At 35.2% G+C, this 18,168-nt stretch overlaps 1 protein-coding gene across 2 annotated transcripts in view; it reads left to right on the top strand.

The window, feature by feature from the left end:
• The first annotated feature begins 17,288 nt into the window (after positions 1-17,288).
• The window catches only part of LOC126927671 (uncharacterized), a 124,353-nt gene continuing 123,473 nt past the window's right edge, over positions 17,289-18,168 (top strand). The window contains exon 1 of one of the 2 annotated variants that reach the window (XM_050743720.1): positions 17,289-17,871. The gene's annotated coding sequence lies outside the window, so the exon portion shown is untranslated. The remainder of the gene's footprint in view (positions 17,872-18,168) is intronic. The other variant, XM_050743719.1, reaches the window with a different exon arrangement.

Raw genomic sequence — 18,168 nt, 5'->3', positions numbered from 1 at the left:
GTCCGTCCGTTCGGGAAAAACGTGCTTCTTAAAATGGTCGTCCGTAAAACAAGGGAAGATCGGTCTGTCCGTGAAACACAGCCTGTCGTGCTACCCGCGAAACAAAAAGAATCCCTATCCTACATGAAATCTAGGGAGCTTGCATATATATATGTATCCTTTTAAAATTCTAACAAATTATACAGATTCATAAAAATATAGTTAAAGACTTTGTAATATTGTGGTTTTTAAATACACATATATAATTTTTAAATAAATGTTAAATTTCTTCCGACTATTCGTATCACATTACGATTATGCTCTTTTAGTTCTATAGCTTACGAAGTTAGTTTAGAAGTCGAGGCTTACCTCACAGGCTTACACAAAAGTATTGGTTGAAGTTTTCCTATCAAAAAAAAAAAAAAGTAAAAAAAAGGAAAAAGTTGTAATCGCTTTAATCCGCAGGTTGTAGTTAACACGTTTGTGTTTCGATTTAAAAGTTAATTCAATTAATCCATAATATCGAAATGTTGCTAACTGTTATTTTATATTTATTTTATATTATTTGATATTCAATCGTTTGATGAATACCATAGATATCTGATATTTAATCATTTAGATGAATTTCATAGATATGTAATATTTAATCGTTAGATGCGTTCCATCAAAGTTTAATATTCATCTGCCCACGTTCTCTAAGGGAAGATTTGATATAAAATAATTTTCATAACGTTTTAAGACATTTATAAAATGATTACGTAACACTTTATGTTAATTTGGAAATTTAAATAAATTAGAGAATTATCAATACCATTCGTTGTTATAACGATGCTTAATAACTCGGAATACAAACAGCTTTCAAGTAATCGGATAAAATTTATTATGCTGCCAAAATAAAAGTATGATTTATACAAGGTAAAATCTCCTTTGTAAGTAGTGTGATGCTCGTAATGTCAGGCACACGAAGTATACGCGCATATTATATCACGTAATTTCAGCTTTATTCCATCTCTTAATCGCTTGGTTTGAAGAAGCCGTAAGTAACAAGCGAAGCCATAGCGTAAAATAGTTTTATTAAACTTGTAAACAGATATAAGAAATATAGTCGTAGTATCCAACTGCAAGTTCAAATGCGAAAAATAACGTTCGGGAAAATTTGTGACATGGTGAGAAATTTTATACTCATATCCTAAATTGATAACATATATATTATTTGTAGAAAATTATATTTATTTGTATATATGTAAACATAATATCTATTAATGAAAAAGTTAATTAAGAAATATCCTATTATTATTACTATTCGTATCTATTATTTTTCATTTAATAAAAAACTAGTGTACACCAACTCATGTTCATTCTACTGATCTTATTTTTACGGTTCGAAATATATATATCGAATTTCGATTTTCCATCGTGTTTCGCTTATGATTCATAAATATTAATTAGCATGCGATTAATTGGTGTTATAATTCAGAATGTTCGATATTCATTTACATTTATATTACTTTCACGTTATAGTTCAATATTTAACGTTGGTTAAATATTTTATTATTTGAAAGACTTGTGTCTATACTTCATATGCGACAAGAATTGAGAATTCTTCACGTTTTTTAATTTAACGATCCTACTTTTATTTCAATTAAATCTCGATTCTTAAACTTTCATTTATTCGCGTCAAAATTAAATCCTAAGCTTCAATCCTACGCTTCCCTATGTAAAAACCTTTTAATCCTTATTTTTCGAATAGTTTGCGAGAATTGATCTTCGCGCAAGAATTAACGCCACTCAAGTACTAATTGATTCCATCTCCAGAGCGCTTAAGTGACATTCGATTGTCGCTTGAGTAGTTCTTATCCTCGCTGTAAAATACGACAGAATTTCGATTCCTCGATCATTAATTACATTATGAGACTACTTTCTCACGCTTTTCCATTCCACGCCGTGATTCCGCTCGCCTAACTACTCTTTCGTTATAGCGCCGATCAGACTTTCAACAAGCTCACGATTAATCTCGATAATGAAATTTCCATCACTATCGCAATAAAAAAGATTATTCTACGTTAAGCTATATCTTCTTTTTTTAATTGACAGAATGCATCGATACGTTGATCGCCACGTGTATTTTATAGATTTTGGCCAATAGATCGAATAGAAACACAGAGTGTGATTCTACGTGAAAAATAAGAAAGATAGGAAAAACACCTGGTATGATTTATTACAATTAATTTTTTTTTCATCCGAGGATCGAAATTGAGGATTTAACCGGTGTACTGAAATTTTTACAAATTTTATTCCACATTTTCCACTCGGTTTTTCACGTAGAATCAGTAATTGCTCGCTTCTGCCGCAATATTTTTCAGCCCATTTACATTATTAAAAGAAACGTTTTACTTTTCCAAGGTATTGTATTACATTCGCGCACTCTTCTCCGACAACGTTACCTAATTCTTCATATCGTCGGAAATTCCTTGGCCCATTATTCGCGTTTCATTCGTTGGAAACTTGCGTTAATTTGTTCGCCAACTGGAAGTTACATAAGTCCGTCGATTTTTATTTCCACGAACTGTTAGAATAGGATAAAATTTTGTTGCCATAAATTGTATTTAACGCGGAGTTATCAACCACGAGCTATTGTATAAAGCTTATTACTTATTGTATAGAACTTTTACTATATCGTAGATCAATAACGTACTAAGATTATGAAAATTTATGATTTATTTATGACTTATTTATGACTTATTATTTATTATTATAATATTAAGACTTATGTACGCGACTCGAATATTTATGTATTCTCCTTCAATATCCTTAATCCCTTCGATATGACGTATAAAATTTACAAATTGCCATTTTAACACAATTCAAATATAGTTCGCGTGGACTACACGCGAACGATGTGGTTTCGAATTTATTAACTAAGCGTTATACTTCCTCAATGTGGACATTACTTATGTACATGGAATGTACGATTATAGTTAGAAACGTGGCTGAAAATACAGATTTGTTAATGCTATAAGTTACAGTTGCACAATGATGAGTCATAGCAGAAGAGATTACCATAACTTCGAATATAACTTTTATCGTTACAATTCTATGTTAACGTTGTATTTGCATCTGACAGTTTGTTGAATTGCGTAATATCACGAAGATGGCGAACTAAGTTTAACTTGCTTTAAGAATATAAGTTTAACGATAAGTGAAATCTACCAGTTTCTTCTCTTTTTTCTTCTTTTTTTCTTTTTATTTTGCTTATTTCCTTATTTCGTGAGTTTCGTATAATTCTCATCTATCCAGGAATAATTTAAATGTAGAAAACAATTCAACGAAATGAGAAATATACGTTTGTTTCATGTGCGATTAAAAAATTGCATCCGACGAATTTAATATATCAATTAATAAGTATTATATTTGTTTGGAATGTTATTTCTGCAAAATTGTTTAGAATTGTTCTTTGGATATTTAATAATACGTATCTTGTAAGTTAACGAAGATACTCGCGATTTGTTGTTGTTCTTTTTTTTTTTTATTCATTAATGTAACTTTTACATACTGCTGTGTCCGCTAAAATAAGTTCAGATATTATGGAGGTTTCAAATACGTAACGACAAGAAGATATTGTGCCTGGAAAATAGTAGTAAATGTTGAATATGTCGATGTTAAAACGTCTTTAATATATTCGGTATAAATATATCGAATTTAATTTATTTTCAAATTACATTATTATTTAATGCTCGCGATTAACAACCATTTCCAATTACATATTTAATGATGCATCTATTATCAGAACTTATTAAAACATCGCATCTCATCGAAGATCACGTTATTCTGTGATTGTTTCGTACTCGCTACGTTTTATGTACGTACACGTAATGAGAATTAAAATTTATCGAAGGAGGAGCTGCGGTCTGCGAATAATTTTTTAACAAAAGCGAAAAAAAGAATCGTGTTAAATCTAACTAAGTATCTCTGTCTGTTGTTACAAATATTACGTTAAAATTGTGTACGAGACGAATAAATCGTAGAGAAATGGGGAATCGAAGAGGCAATTATGGCATAGAAATTAACAGGAAAAAATAATCTTATCTGTTAATTTTTATAGGATAGTTTGCTTTTTAATTTTTATCTATAGGCATAAGAGTAACCATTAGAAATACTTATAGAAATTTAATGGAATTTTCTGTTAAAATTACATCTACCTTGATTGAAGGAAATTTTAATTAATTTCATTCTTAAAACTCAACGAATCAAAGTAAATGCTTAACATTCGTCATACATTAATTGAATTCGCTAAAATTGATGTACCAAATACATTTCACCATGATGAAAATGTTTTAACGTTTGCATCGATATAATAGCGTTTGTACTGGTGTATTTATCGATGATATGTTTACTTGAAATACGTGAAAACAAAGTATAGCTACAACAGACTGTGTAAAAACAGAATGTAAATTATTGAACGTACTTTCGTACTGTGACGATAAATCGTGGGGATTGTTAATGAATTATTATGCACTCGGTAATAAAATACGCTTGCAAAATACAACATCTTTTTGCATGGAAGCTTTGATATTAATATTAAATATGCAAACAGGATATACAGCGTGATGAAGGCTATTCATTTAGTTTGCTTATTACTTTATAGAATGTTATAAACGTTAACTTCATATAGTTTAAGAAAATTATCACGGAATACACGTCACGTTGCACATGGAACATTTGCGGTGACATTTCAAAGGCTGATTAACAGAATGTTATTATTGTGCCGTAGAGAAATACGATTAGTGCGCGGAATTTACTCGAAACTATAGTAGAAAAATGGTAATACGGCGTTTATTTAATTAGAATTTCATTTTACGTTTTAATCATTCTTAAGCAACCTTCCTCTTCTATATTTGTAAAAGAGGAAACGAACACCTCGCTTTTTTTCTTCTGGTAACTTCAATCTTGTAATTTTGCTAATAACTTAACGTTATAATAACTAAGATTAATATATTGTATAATAAAAATCCGTAATTCTTTCGAAGATTGACGTTATGTAAGGGTAAAGCTGTAAGTAAACGTTGGTTTATAGATATGAACGTTAACGGTATAGCAAACGTTTATTAAAGTAATAACGCAAATAATAAATGAAACATTTCCTTAAAAATGAAAGCATGCGTTGATCGAATGCAGTTGATTGTTACGTTTGACAGCCTATAAAATTTTTCTGAGAGTCGTGTTAAATAATGAACGTAAAAAATATTACTTTTTGCATGATTTATCATTAAACATGTTTGTTTAATAGAGCGAGTAAAACAGTCCCGGAAGGATTTGAGTTCTCATCGACCCTTTTTTCCCAGAAATTACGCTCTTGGTGCAACAATTTCAACAATTTTCAGCAGTTGCCAAAATTATTTTAATACAACTTTCAGCTGAAAAATTATAAGAAATTGTTAGAATTTAATATTAGGAAAAAACGTAATATCGATGTTAAAAGAATTTATAAAGCGACACAGAAAGGACTTATTAATTTCTCGAAGGCAATTGAAAAGAAAAGCATGTTTCTGTTTTTGGGAAGCTTTTAAAGTCAGGTGTTCCATATTAAGTGCAATTAACTTGCAAATATTTATATTTGCGCAGTTCCTTCATTTTGAAATATTCGCAAAATTTGCTGCATATTTCGTGTTCGTTCCATCTTCCGAAATGAAAATAAAAATTTTTATTCAATGTCTGAATATATTTCATTATATTCCATCTTTCTCATGATTGAAAGTTTCTTCTTCTTTTTAATAATTATATCGTAGCAAATACACAAAGATATTCATATTCATACACAAAGATATAGATATTCATACACACAAATCATAAGATATTCATACACAAACATATTCAAGATATATATAGATAAGATTTATTTCATCCTCTACGTTTCCTAAACGTTTCATGGACTTTTGCATTTTTAAAATTCCCACAAATGCACGAACATCCGCGATCTAATAATCTAACGATGAGTCCGCTATTTCGGAAGATATTTCTATATTTTGGGTAAATCGTTGCTTTGTAATATTTGACATAAGAGAAGCTCGTTAACGAACGCGTAACGTCAGATATCCACGTTTACCGCGACTCTTTCAGGAGAAGAACTTTGCAGCTAGGAGAGTTTTAAGGAACTTTTAATTTAGAAGAATTTTAAAGAACGACCGTAACATGTATATTCCGACGCAAATGTCGTTCCTGATAGGAGAATCACACAGTCGAGTTCAGCAATCGAATCGATGTTCAACAGATGCGAGGGCAGAAGCAGACGAAGAATAAAGAGAGAATAAACACGCACTCGTTAAATCAGCGCAACGAGTAAAGTAGATCTAGCCATTATTCCGTTCTGAAAAGGAAGACGAATGGAAGAGGAAAGGAAGGTTCAAAAGAGCATCGTTCGCTTTGATTATTGACACACGCTCACGCTAATAACGGTCATTGAAAGGCGAACGGAGAATGAGAATTATTGAAACTTGGAAATATCGAAAGCTTGAAGCTTCGCTAATTAAGAGAAGTCAACTGTCATAAACATCGATGAAGATCCTATCGACGGAAAGTTAGGAAATTTAATCTTTTCCCTTTACTTTTGACTCGAACGCGAACAGTTTGATCTGTTTCTCGTTTGAGGAACGACCTAACGAGTATACAGAGTCTTTCGCGTACATTACTCGTCGGAAGTTTCGAGTCATTGCGCGTTTCATCAAATTTTGCAGAATTTAAAGAATCGAAGACTTCGCTTTGATAAATTTTTAATTAAAGAAACGTATAGTCGAGTGCAGGCGATTATTGCTGATAACTGTAACATTTATTTTAGTAACGAAATTGACAGGAGATTTGGCATAGATAATACAGGAAAAGTATTTTAAGCTTTCCATATACGAGGGAGAAAAAGTTTAATTATTTATATCGTAAAGTGGCGTCAGGGAAAACCGGTGTCTTATTTCATGAATCTGAGTCTTCTATCGAGTAAACGTTCCTCTTTAATAAAGTCTATAACGTGTTAGAACGATACAACAATTTTAGTTATTCCGTAGAGTATTACGACAACAGTCTTAGACCATTTGCATGATGATCAGGATCGCATGGTCAAGCAGACAAGTAAGTGTCACAGTGTAAAAGAAAAATAGTATCGGTGCATGACGTAGGGATGATGTACGGTGGTAAAGCGAAAGCTGAAGGACATTCGAATAAAAAGAAATAATAAAAAGAAAATAGTTATCGGTTATACAATGTGAACAAAATTACGTACGTGTTTAGAGCAACGACGTTGCCTACTACAGTTGTACGGTAACGAGCCTTTAGAATTTAAAGCCTGGATATTACTCTCGCGATGCTCGTCGATTATACGATGGACATTTTTCTAATAGTTTACAGTAAAAATATTCCTACGTCCAATAGATTGAATTTCAAGTTGAAAAATAATATTAGAAAAGACTGAAAACTTCACGATTCCTAGGATTACGTGTAACATTGCGTCTGCGGAGCCAGAAAATTGATCCACCGATTGGTCTCAAAGGAAAGTTATTTATAAGTCAAAGAGTATCGTATTGCATCGTTCTTTCTTTATTCGAAGCACTCGGGAACGTTCGCTGTAAACATTTCCATTGTATCGCGATCAACGAAGAATGATTCGTTTCGTAACTATAATCGCATTTTCATCCATAATGGACAAGACGAAACAAAGCGAAAGGAAAGTTGTACGTTCTCAATTACTCCTATACGGAACAAAGATCAGAAGTTATAAGTTATAGTCATAAGGGGCGACTTAATTGAAAATTACTTGACATCACGCGTTGCTCGAGAGCGAAGTTACGCGGATGTTTATATCGTCTGGGAGTCCCAGAGCAGCAGTTAAGGGTTAATATCGAGAGCGCAGCGATGGTAAACGTTATAATAATACAAAGTTCCGATATTCTCTAACTCTAACCATTCTACAAATTTCATCTTTAAACGGTATCGTGATCTGGTCCTGGTTTAACCAATTGGCTGTTTTCCACGAGTATACTCGTCACGAAGAGATGGCAGTATTTTACGTTACGACGAGCCCCGTCAGTACTAAATTGAAAAATAAAACAGTCGTTTCGTAACAACTTAATTCTATATTATAACAGCCACCCGTACTCCGTGTTCGACGAGTATACTCGCCATCGCTTACTGTTCGCGACACACTTTTAGGTACACGCTTTTCAAAGAGGTCGCAACCGCTAACTACTAAACTTTTTTATTCTGACATTGAAATTTAACAAGAATAAATCAATATTAGCGGCAATTTCAGTTCTATCCTTGGCACGTAAATACAATATAATTTACCTTTAACGAAAATGAATGCAATTATTCGTAATTATTCGCGATACTATTTACTTATATATTTTCCTATGTTGTCTTACGACAAGAGGATCAGCAGCAGGGTTAATTTATCAGTGTAAAAATATGCGCAAACTTCCACGATCCAGTTATAACACGCGATATAATTCGCTATTTGCTTAGCTCGCTTCGCCAACTGCCAGCCTCGCTATCTTTGTCCATGAGGATCTATTAAGAGTATCATTTTAATTACACGTTGGTCGATCGAACGGCCAACGAGAAACGCGGCCGACAATTTTGATTAAATAGCCGCTAGCGTTACCGAGAACACGGCTCGTGTAAAACAATTTCGTCAGACAATTTTGGTTATCGGATTTGTTCGGCGAGACGCGCAAACAAACCGGCTTTCACCTCGTCAAAGGCTACGTTTCACGCGAAACTCGCGCCAGTTACAGCGTTAACTTCCTTTGTAGTATTCATGGTGAAATCGCCAATTCATTTCCACCGTCTAACGAGAAAGACGAAACGGACGTATTCTCGGTGAACGCTTCCCTTTCGCGTCTCTCCCGTTCTTCGCATCGCTCTGCTTCAACGCAGTACAACCAGCCAGCTCTCTCGTTCGACAGCTGACAAATTGCCTGCGTAACTTGTTTGCCGCGACCGCGAGAACTATGTTTTAAGTCGAATGATCGTCAGATGTTACGAACAATTGGAAATTATCTTCATTTCCCATATCGCTGGCCGATGCTCACGATCTGTTCAGTTTGGAAAACATGGAACAGCTCGCTGGACGATTAGTTTGAATTTTACGGAATCGCGTTTGAGGTGGAATATGCCGAGATCGTTGATGTTCGACTGCTCCCACGAATACTCTGGTGTCTGTACGTTTTATCAGTCGAACCTAACATTTCTCAGTGACGGATAAGTTTCTTTTTAAAAAATCTACACATTCTTTTCTCTGTTCGATAGAATAGAATTCCGATAAATAAGAATTTGGTATGAAACTAACAACGTTCCAGTCGTACAGAAAGAAAATAGAATTTAATTAAAAAGGTGGGAGGTGGTGTAAGAATCGGCGATAGAATTCATCAAGAGTACGTGATGTTGGAAAAGCTACAGTCACAGATGTTAGAAAATGGAAACGTGATATTGAGAATTATGTAAAGCACGTGGATTGCTCGAATGATGGGGTAACTGTGGGGAAACCTTAAATACACTAATGTAATGGGATGGTTTCGTTGTGATAAAGACGATAATAACGACGATTTTATACAAATGGAAACAGCCAGCTAAAACGATAATGGAGAGGCACTTTCCCATGCCGAAGCACCCATGCCATTCGAAAAAGGGGCTTCGATCGTATAAAATTCACCGCGCAAAAGCTCCCAGGTACAGAGAAAATGTAATTTTACGCAGTTATTAAATTTACGCAGTTATTTCTACCGAAAGAATCGTGTGACGTGGTGCTTAAAAAGATATGGAATGTATAAATATTCAAAAAATCAATTTTATAAAATTAAATCTATCGATCCATTAATAGGATTAAAAGAAAGGAATACATCCGAAATGTACACAAAATTGAAGGAAAGGAAGATTTGTATAAAAATTGTAATAATACGATGCAGCAATTTCACGATACCATTTAATTAAAGTGGGTGTATATTTTTTTGAGAGCATCCTCTGTACATCAGAAATATATTACGAAATAGAAATATGTTATTACTGGTTTTCCGATGAGAATCCGAAGTGTATCAAACATTTAATCGGCGTAGATATTTATCGACGCAACAGTTGCAATTTCACAGATACAAATATCTTGCGAGTTCTCTCATCGTCGTAATTTGTATCTCCTTTATATACATCGTCTGTCTGAATATTCTTTCTAATATTCTAATTGGACTGTAGATTTTGATGCAAATTCATATTTTTGAGAATATGATTGAAAAAAAAAAAGAGAAGTAAAGAGTATTTTGTATATTTTATATTTTCTTTCGTATCACGTGCATTTTGTACAATTTTATTGAAATTGGATTACAAGAGCCAAGCAAATCGAACATCAAACGGACTACGCGTCGTGTGTTACTTTATAGGAAAATCACGACAATGTCTGTAACATTCGTAGTATTTTACGATCCTATCTACGATAGCAATTAAAAGTTCATCAAACAGATGATTACATCACGTACAAGCCATTTGAAAGTCAAATTGTTCCATTTTCCGAAAATTTATTCTTTCTAACTTTTTAAGGGTATTGTACATCGTGGCTTATTAACATACTAAATAATAATTGACTGTTCGAATAGTTTGATGATTTTTGGAAAGTACGTGTCCCTGGTAAATATAACTTCTATGCACACTTCCAAATCCGTTTGAAATTTCACCGATACGATCAAGTTAGGCGTGTCTCGCTACAGTGCTGCAATGATCATTTCGAAATGCTTCGTATATCATATACGCAAAAAGTTTCCAGCAACGTTGAAACAGCTTCGCGAGCCACGTGTAATTTATTTATAAAAGATTTTTGCAACTGTCGAGACATCTTGGTATCTGTTAATAATCGTTGAGATATCATTGCAATCAAGTAATTGCACTGTATCATACGCGATAACGAAGTTACTCGATTATTCGAATGGTATGTACTGGGATTAGTTTCGATGGATGTTTGAATGATGACGGAATATTTGGCCAGCATAAGGACTGATCCCTTCCATATCGATCGCGTTTATCGATATTTGATAAAGAGGTCGTTTGCAAATTACATTTACCGTCTACTGTTGCTCACGAAATTATTCCAACTCTGATACGTGCTTCTTTATAAATATATCGCGTGTGTACGTGTATATTACATATTATATTACATATCGCATATTACATATTATATTGTATTTTAAGTAACAAGATATTTAGTGCGAGTGTATATTTCGCAGAGATTCCAAAAGTGATTAAACAGTCAATTATCCATCACATCGATGCATCTCAATGTTCAATGGGACAGTATTTCGCGTCTATAACATGTTGAAGATAGCTCTTTATGGTGTATCTCGTGGAGGAAATTAATTTCACGAAATTAATTAAACAGTCAATTATCTGTTGTACCGATACGTCTTGATATTCAATGGAATAATTTTTGATATTTATTGTACGCTCAAAATACCTATCTATACTATGTACTATTTTTCCCCCCAAATATTCGCCACAACTATTTTCTGCCTTTTACATTTGCACTTTCAGGATGATTTCAAATTCTACCAATGTGATCTGGATAGTCGTGTTTCGTTACAAAACGAACAAAATCCCGAAGTCTCGTGTAACGGGCTATAGGAGGCGTTGGTGCGTTCTTTAAAACAGAATAACTTTTCAAAAATTGAGTCAAACAATTTGTTTCTTTCCTTTTTTCTTTTTTTTTTTTTTTTTTTTTTTTACGAGTTAGAAGAATTGGAAAGATTAACAATAGGTGACGTGTAAAGAAATGTTGAAAGAAGTACAATTAGTCGGAATAGCGAAGAAGAAAGTAAAGGTAGCTTTTTACAACTTTTCTAGCTGGACCTGTAACGAAGATTTAAATAACACATTTCGAAGATTTCCTCTAACTCGTCGAGCAAAATTCAAATGGTTCGGTCCACAGTTGCAGACGAGTTATTTCGTTCGAATGAACGTACGAAACGAAAGATGTTTTTACGACGAGTGTCGGACTATTTTAGCTTTCGAGGCATTGTAAGTTGAATTTTAGTTGCGGTGTCGACAAATCATTGATTCAGTGACAGTGAATTTTCTTTTTTCTGGGTGTGATGCGAATGCGCAGAAACTTTGACGTCAAACGTTCCCGCTGAACGAACAGGACCTTCCGGCTGCCATGGATATTGATTTTCCTTGGGCTTCAAGGTTTCTGGAGCAGCTGTACCCATCCAGCGCAGACTCCGGCTATTCTCAATATGGCTGCCTATTGTACCCAAATCCGCTCGTTTTGCGTCGCAACGCGCTCGCCGCCATACACCAGCATGCGATCAATGCGCCAATGACATCAGCCGAATTTATTTTCGAATGTGACGCGCTAGACGTTATCAACATGGCCGATACATGTACCCTGTCACGTACTTCCTGATCGTCGTGTCTATCTCCATGGTCGTAAGCATCAATGGTAAGCCTCGCATTTCACTCGCTTTGTCGGGCTGCTTAAACCTTCGCCTCTTTAATTCGACGCGTTTCTCACACGTTTCGCCACGAATCAAATTACATTTTTCTGAAATTAAAAATTCGCCGATACGCGTTGTCCATCTTCGATATTTGCGAGAGAAGAAAACGATTCTTGCGCCTTATTCGTCACGCCGATTTTCACGTCGATACGATCGGAATACCAAAGTTGATCGACTCGACAATGTATTGACCAGTTAGCCGTTGCGACTAATGCGACTAAAATGCGTTAGAAAGGACAGAACAACTACTTTGTTCACGCTGTATTATAGTTTTTTCATAATAATTATTTATATCTCTTCATTTGTTCGTTTTACCTGGTCCTGGCTTCCAAATGGTCGAAACGTCTTCAAATTTACGAATATATTTTAGTTTTCGCTGAAATTGCAGTTTAAACAGCAAAAACTGCTTTTTACGCGTGACGAGTATACTCGTCAAGAGTAGGTAACTGGTTAAGACGGAAGATAATTTGCCAGGATAGACAATGGCGGTATTTCGTCTTTGAGAATTTTTAATTTGAGGAATTTTTCTTTCAACAAAGAGCGTTTCTGTAATGGAAAATGGAAGTTTCTGTTTCTTCCCATTTTTCTCTTTCTTTCTCGAGGTTCCTTTCAGTTACATGGCCCTATTTGTTTTACGAGCAAGTTGCGTTTTAGGAGCGTGTTTCGTTGAGGGAGTTTTCACTAGATGTCTGAAGGAACGATGTTTCGTCTATTTATAGCGAAGATCTTTCTCTACATATAAACTGCATATAGAGGAAAGTGCACCTGTTGAAGCCTTCACTCGTAGGTGTTAGCCATTTGTGTTACGAATCGTGTAAACAACGATCATCGTACACGGTGCATTTAATTGACTTTTCTTCCGTGATAAGCTTCGCGATGAATTCTCATTTCGAGGCTACCTTTTTCATTTACCGTCTTGCCTATGTTTCCTATGTATAAAATAAATAATTCATACTGAATACATCTATTTCTATTTTCTCTTTTTCTTTAGATAAGAAGAATATTACAATCAACTTTCACAGAGAATTTTTAACATTAGACCGTCCCAAAAGTGTCTTTTATCTTATAAGGAAATAATAGACGCACAACATTTTTTGTTTTAAATTATTTTATTGAATTACGTTTAATCCATCTTATTCTATTGGAACCAGATGTGAAATAAAACAGTATAATTTTTAACTTCATGAAATATACATAGAATATTTCGTGGATATCGAATCTGCAGTCTTGCGTAGATCCAATTGTCGTGTAGATGCAAACGTAGTCGTATACCGTCTGTTTAGTCTTCGGAGATGATCGAATCTGTTAAGAAGCTGAAACTCTAGAGGATTGGTACGATTGATCAAACTTGCGTGGAAGCGTTTTTCCGAACTTGGAAATATCTTTCATAACTGTAGGTATTTTTAAGTACCCGTGTATGATTTCGTTGATTACCTGCCAATGGATAAGGAATACGTTTGCTGCTCTCGGAATACGTTTAATTGAAATAAATCGAAATAAATTTTTCGTAATTTCCGGATACGTTTACGATATTTTGCTTGCCAAGTCTTACCGTCGGACGTATCGCAAGAACAGCAGGAAAATTTGGCGAAATATCGTTAGAGACGCTATTCGACGGAAAAGCTAAACATCCGAAGAATTCCGTTCTAAATAAGAAACCTAAACCGATGTTTCACCTTATTAGACGATTTCCTCGATGATATCCCTTTCCGCAATCTTCCTAGCAATCTTGTCAACGAACGCGACGAAATTTCATCTTACGCATATCGCCGATGTGTCTGTAAATGTCAAGACTAATATCTATTTATTTGTACAAAAATGTACAAAAATCTGACGTTAATGAAAGCACGACACATTTGTTTGAAAAATGAAAGAAAGGAAGAAGTAGAAGGAAGTAATTTCTAAGAAATAAAAGAGAGAAAGATGCGAAGCATTAAAAAGTAGACAACGATTTGCCCAACGTCTTACGTCCGATTCCTACGTCGATTTTAATAATCTTTAGAAATCTAGGATAAATCACGATTTCTATTAATTAATACGTATTTGTCGGTTGATTGTGTCCGATGATCAGGCCAACTGTTAACTACGGAACATCGAACTCACGCAGCGTCGGAACGAGCAAACGATTTATGGTGTCATCAGTGTGATACAATGGAAGATGGAGAGAGATGCGCCAATCTGACTGGAAACTTCACCACTTTCGGGCACAAGTGCACTGGTGATAAAAGGACCTGTATGGTAATGACAAATGATAACAGCGATTCCAACGCTTGTTGATTATACACAGGTCACGCACGTGTTTCAGCAGATGTTTGATATTTTGCTTTGATCGCGTGCTTTTAAAGCAAACAGAATATAGCAAACAGCTAGCTAAAAGCGATATTAGTTATCGTCAACACGAGAGCGAGAGAAGGCTGTTCAAGATAGAGCCACAGTTTCATTTCGTTCATAACGCGATTTTAGTGTTTGGAAATGTTCAATATAGTCGATCAATTCAGTTTCATAATAATTACGTACTTTATTGAAATTGAATCCGCTTTATAGGAACATATGTACATGGTGTACACATTAGAGGGAATATGCAAATGCAATTTTTTATTTGTTCTTCTTATTTATTGGTAATCAACAATGATATTGGATATGATATAATTGTACAGTTTGCACATACACGGCAAAAATTTTACGAAATCCGTAATCGATATTAACCGACCGAATTAACAATGAACGAACCGTATTCTCTGGAAATGATGCGAGATATTCTGGAAAATTGATATTCCCTTGACTAAAAATATGTTACGTTCACACTCACTCGTGTTCGTTACAAGTTCCAATGTGAAATGTCATACAGAGTGAAACAAGGAATTGTTGCAAATATTAATTTAATTTTAGTATCAAGAATCATTCTACGTACATGTAGAATTCTTTCTCATCTTTTCTTTTCAGTCTTCTTTTTTCTCTTTTCGCTCGATACTATCAAGTTCGTGGTTTAATGCCGCCCAAAATGAGCTCGTACTCGGACAAAATTAAAAGAAATACTATATTTTAGCGTACGAGTGTCTCTTGCGATCCGCTAGGACATGTCATATAACGAACATCGTGAAAGTTTAAAATCTGCAAATATTCCTTTCACGTTTGCTTCTTTCTCTTCAGGTAAAGCGATTTTCTTACACTACCAGCACCGAAGATTCAACGTCTAGTCCACAAACTTGGTCGGTGGAGAGAAAGTGTACTAACAAATGCGACTCCGGATGTATAGTGGTCGGTGAACGAACAAAACTCTCCGCTTGCACCACTTGCTGCGAGAAATCGTTTTGCAATATCGGTACCGGTGCTGCGAACGATCTGACGATAAGAGGGATCGATCTGTTTCTAGCTTTAGTATTACAAATTACATTAACAATTATCATGTATCCGTCCTGACATTGCAGACGAAGTAACACACGATCGTGAATCATTTTAGTCGCCGATGAGAATAATTGGTTCTATTAACGCGTTTATACGTACATTGTAACATACACTGTAATATTACACAACAACACGATACATAAGATTTATCGCATTACCAATGAAAATGCTGTTTTCATTTTATAAATGTGTACATGGAGTTTCATTCCTTATGTGTTTCATAATAATATTACGATGAATATTGATTAATAAATCAATAAAATTACGACGATATCGATAATACGAAGCTCAGAAATAAGAAAATAATAATGATGTTCTCGTTCTAATGATGTCGATAAATCAAAGAACAATTGATAATATAAAAAGGGGATGTTCTTAAGAATACGATGCTCATAATTATAATAATTACAAATACAATCAAATCTACGAGAATGAGATTTAAAACACTGCTAAGTTATTACTCGATCGTTCAACGAACCAATGTAATTTAAATTGTAAATTTTAGAAAAATTGTTATAGCAATACACTACCAATAAATTGTATAAAGTAACAAACTTTTCTAAAAAAAAAATTCATTAAAACTCTCGATTTAATAATAAATACTTTTTATCGATTTCCATTTTTCCATTATCCTCTACTTAATTCCCAAGGATGTCAATGAGAAACATATTAGGTTGTTCCAAAAGTCTCTGTCTGTTTTATAAGAAAATAATAGATGCACAACATTTTTTCTTTTATATTATTTTATTGAATTTTGTATGATCCGTTTTCTACTAATAGAACAAAATGAATCATAATGTAAAACAAAAAATGATGTGCATCTGTCACTTCCTTATAAAACGAAAGAAACTTTTGAGAAAACCCAATAGAATGGGAATTTTCTCGTGGACACATAACATTAGAAAATTGTACACAACATTGTCGCCAAGGCCGCCACATCTCTATCTCCATCATCGGTCCATCGGATTTGAAGTATGCCGGTCGTGACAAGAGCAACGTTCAAGATGAAATCCTCGGCCCTTGTTAAATCGTCTCGGTCGGGGTCGAACAATGCGTTCGCCAGCATCCTCGTTTCTCGGTGATTGCACATAAAGCTGCCATTATTAGAACTTCAGTGGGCGGTAAGCGCTGGTGCTTTTTCCAGTCTCGCGTTCGCGCTTACTCTTACGCACAATTCGCCGCTGCACTCGCGTGCGTTTCCAGCCGCGTTCATCCCTCCATGTGGCTGCCAGTCGTAGCACGAAGCTCGTTCGTCGCGTTTACTCCACTTTTTTCATCGAAAAATTTTATCCGGAATATCACGTTCGACTCGACGACCGATTAATTATCGTATTTTACTTTTACCGATGGTGCATCATTTTCATGGAAAACGTTTAAATTTCCACGTGGTGCCACGTGGTGGAAAAAATGGCCACCGGTTGCTGCACGACGCTCCTTCGTCGCGTTTATTCCACCTCTTCGGCGAAACGTTCCATCCGGAACGTCGCGATCGACACGAGATCGAAATTAATTATATTCTACTTTCTCCGATGGTGGATCGTTCTTGCGCGAAAGAAAATTAAATTCCTACGGCACGTGGTGAATAAATTGGCCACCAGTTGCTGCACGACGCTCCTTCGTCGCGTCTACTCCACTTTTTCGTCGAAACCTTCTGTCCGGGGGTATCGCGATCGACCCGAGATCCGATCGATCGTCTTATACTTCCGTCCTTTTCGCGAAAGTCGTTCGAATTTCTGTGACGCGCGCGTGGAAAATACTGGCGCGAATCTTCGAGTTGGTGAGAATCTTTGGCTCGAATTTGATGATTCGTTCGCGTGGGAATCGCACGGCGAGGCGTGCGATTGTCGCGATCGCTCTTATCGCTCGCTCCACTTACGTTCCGCTTCGTTCTACCGACTACTAGTTTGCTGCATTCCCGGTTACTTTACTGGTGGTGAATCGTTAATCGACGCGAGTTACCGCCCACGAGTTGGTTACGATACGCAAGTACAGTGGAAAAAGGAGTTTAGCGAAACAGTTTCGTAAAGCTAAACGATTGGACGAATCGAAAGGAATTGGAAGTCGTTCTAAGAATTCTGTTCGAAGACAGCTTTGAGAAGGCGAACGGCGATTGAAAAAAGAAGAAATTGAAAGACGTCGAAGGAAATCGACGAACGTTCGAATTCAACGAGGCAGTTTCGTACGCCTAGAGACGATGATCGAAGGAAATTGAGAAAGATTCGTCTGTATTTTAAGATTCTGTATCAATTTGGTATAAATAGGTCGAGCA

Source organism: Bombus affinis, unplaced genomic scaffold, assembly GCF_024516045.1.
Source record: "Bombus affinis isolate iyBomAffi1 unplaced genomic scaffold, iyBomAffi1.2 ctg00000197.1, whole genome shotgun sequence".
Lineage (NCBI taxonomy): Eukaryota > Metazoa > Arthropoda > Insecta > Hymenoptera > Apidae > Bombus > Bombus affinis.
The sequence above is the reverse complement of the archived record's forward strand: the minus strand, read 5'-3'. Positions and strand labels throughout refer to the sequence as shown.